We start from the raw sequence: 3,327 nt of genomic DNA, 5'->3' as shown, positions 1-3,327 counted from the left end.
TTAAAAAATCTAAAATTTTTTCTTGAAAAACTGCAAAGGTTGGAAACTAGATTGAATTTTTGTGCTTTAAAGTTGCATCATTTATTTTGTAGTGGTAAGTGTTCTGCCCGTGCTCCCCCCGCGTGCCCTTTGTACTTTGAATCATCTGAGTCAGTTTTGCTCCCCTTCTGTGCCACCTTTGACAAAGAACCTGACTGTTAAAGTTTGGGGATATTTTAGGAACTGAAAAAGAAATGTGTAGCAACCTTAATTTACAGATACCATTATGCACTGCATCTGCAATATAGAACATTTACTAGTAGCATGAAGAGAGATGTGTATGCTAGAAAAAAATACTGATTTTAAGTGTAGATAATTGGGAAATCTTTTGATCAATGGAAGCATTACATTTTCTCCATCTGTCATCTCCATATGACATTGTGAACCTTTATTTAAACTTTTGTTCTTAAGACAGTAGTATTCTGTTTTAAAATTTAGTTGACAGATGAGAGAAGGCGGCTTACTTCTCAGCTAATTACATTTTGTTCTTTTGTAGTGCCTTTTATCCAAGGATGTCAAATTGCCTTATAGTTATTAACTGATTAAACACAATACTATTGAGAAAAGTAGGAAAGGGTTGTGTGGAGATCATTACCCACTCCACGTTCTCTGGAAGTGGAACATGGATGTTTAACAGTGCACATTCAGAATAGTACAGGTCAGTCAGGAAATGAAGAAGAATGTTGTATCCACTTGAAACTGCAGGGGGAATTCCAGTAGGTAAAAAGTAATTACCAGGTTGAAGTTTAGTTAGGCCATTTGGGAATGATGATGCTTAAAAAAAGAAAATAAAGTAACCTATTTTCTTTAATACAAATGGTTGTGAGTGCTGCTTCAACAAGCAAAATGTATAAACCATCCTTAAACATGCTATGAGTGCTGCTTTTGTGGGAAGAATGCCTCCTTTTGCAGCAGGTAGGGCTTGTTTGCAATTTTAACATTCATGGACCATAGCAACCTTCCTTAGCTTCCAAAGTCTGTATAAAAGAGATATAGCATAATGTTTGATTAAAAATATACACAATGGTAAGCCATTTTTTAATGGCAGGAAGCAGCACAGTTCCTCTGAGACTAACTTGTTCAGAAAGGCATATACTTTTGTAGGTGACAGCCTATTTCATCAGATACTATAAATGTACTATTTTTCTCTCCCATAAGAGATTAAAAAGGGAGCACTCAACACTTGAAATAAGGAAGAATGAGTTTTGAACTCTTCAGAGTGCAGGGACTTTGGACATGGCTGTCTCTAATGGGGATCATTTCACATGTTTGTGTCCTCTTCTTTCCTCCCAGCTAGGTCACAGCTTTGCTGTGGCAGTTGTACTGTCAGTCTCTTCAGACTGCAATATTGCTCTAAATCATTATAGAAGTGTGATTCTGAGTAATTCTGCTCTCTGGCAAAAGGTGGTATATAAATATGAGGCATTTATTTATTTTTCCGTTTTCATCCTCTTTCTCCATTACTTTTCCAAACTGCTTCCATTTTTTCCGCTCCATTATGTATGATCCTGAACTAAAGCATAGCCCAAGGTTTGATATCCATAAGAAAAAGTAACTATTTTCCAAAACTGCTTTTATATTATTTATATTTATGGGTCCATTTTCAATATCTGGAATTCTGGTAAAACTCCCAAGGACTAACAGTTCAGTCTTTGGCCTTTACATTCAGGGTATTCTTACAACTGTGTGCGTGTCTGTGCCTTTCAGAGCAAAGATTTGCTCCTTCTATAGGGGTGTGGTATGTGTGCGTGTGTGATAGTTTTTCCCTTTTGGAAAGGGAAGGTCTGAAAAGGAAATAAACTATATAAATAAATAATATGATCTGCATTTGTTGTCATCAGGAAAGAGATATGTATATACATCCAAGGTCCTTCATACTTTTTAAGGATGAATCTTGTAGGAAAACTGAAACTGGGCTTTTTAATAGGACATTGGGTTTAAAAAGAAAATACCATCAGTTGTAAGAGGAATCTGCCACTCAGCACAGAAAAATATCCTGTGGGTCAATGGTTAAAGAAAGTAATTGACATAATAGAGAAAATAATACAGGATATATGTGATGTTGTGGTGTTTGCCATAAAATATTTGGAAGGGGAATATTGTTACCTTCATAGCTTTGCATAATGCCGTTTAGAGAGCTCTGCAGCTGACCAAGCTATGCTGACACAGCATCTGCATCTGCATTTTTCCATCCTCCTTGAGGCTTCTTAGCACCGTACAGCTAAAGAGTCACCTTCATGGTGCTTTCTGTATAACATTACCTATAATGTTTTGCATTATTATTCAGTTTGTAAAATGAGTACCTTGCGGAAGTGTTTGATGCTAATTAAATGTTTTCCTCTCAGGAGCCAAGTCCTCTGTAAATAGAGAGAAGTAGCAGCTCACACTGTGCTGGGTCCCAGAGAGGATGAAATACCTCTCTAGTTGCTGTTTTCAGCCTTGGCTAACTAACCACTTACATACATTTTATCAGTCAAATTTACATTCTGAAGCTTGCTTTAAGCAGAAACCTTAAGGCATAGTGCTTGGTTTATAATAAATACTATTTGCATTTTTTAAAGGCTAAGTCAAACGTGTATTTTAAGTTTGACAGAAACACGAAGCCTTAAAAGCATTTTATGTAGCTTTAATATTTCCCATTGCTTTTAATACCCTCTTAGAAGTTTGATTAATGAATAAAATTTGTTTTCTTTTTCATGTTGTCCTCTATAGATTATAACTCAGATTACTGTCCAATGGAATTTAAAACCGTTTAATAGCTTATGTGAAATGTGCTGATGGTTCAGCCAGTTCCCTATTGTAGTAACGTCAACAATCAGAAAAAACACTTTCACAGTGGAGACCCTTGCTTTTACAGAGGCAAAACAATGGATAATAGTCAATGCTGTATCTTGAAGGTTGATTAATGCAAGTCAGGAGTGAGGCATGTTGGTAGGGTGTTCTTGCATTGTTTGTGCTTTTTAATTAATTTTCAGTGCTGGTCCTCTGGTGCTGTTCATAGATATTGTACGTGCAAAAGAATGTTTACAATTGAATCCACTTCTCTTTGTATGATATGCACCAGCCAGAAGAGGTTCTGAAAGCATATATCTTCTGCTTTTTTTTTTAAAAGTACCAGTAAAGCCAACTCTTGTCTTTCCTAGCTTTACTTGATGTCTCACAGGAAGTATATTGCTACCTCTCACGACATAATTGGAGAGAGGGAGTTTTATCAGAGATGTTTCTGCTAAAAGGTTAGTCAGTGAATGCAGACAAACCAAAATTTGAGTATTATGCCTAAAAACCTTA

Source organism: Gavialis gangeticus, unplaced genomic scaffold (genome assembly GCF_001723915.1).
Source record: "Gavialis gangeticus isolate Ggan-Ray unplaced genomic scaffold, GavGan_comp1, whole genome shotgun sequence".
NCBI lineage: Eukaryota > Metazoa > Chordata > Crocodylia > Gavialidae > Gavialis > Gavialis gangeticus.
Note: the sequence above shows the minus strand (reverse complement) of the source record.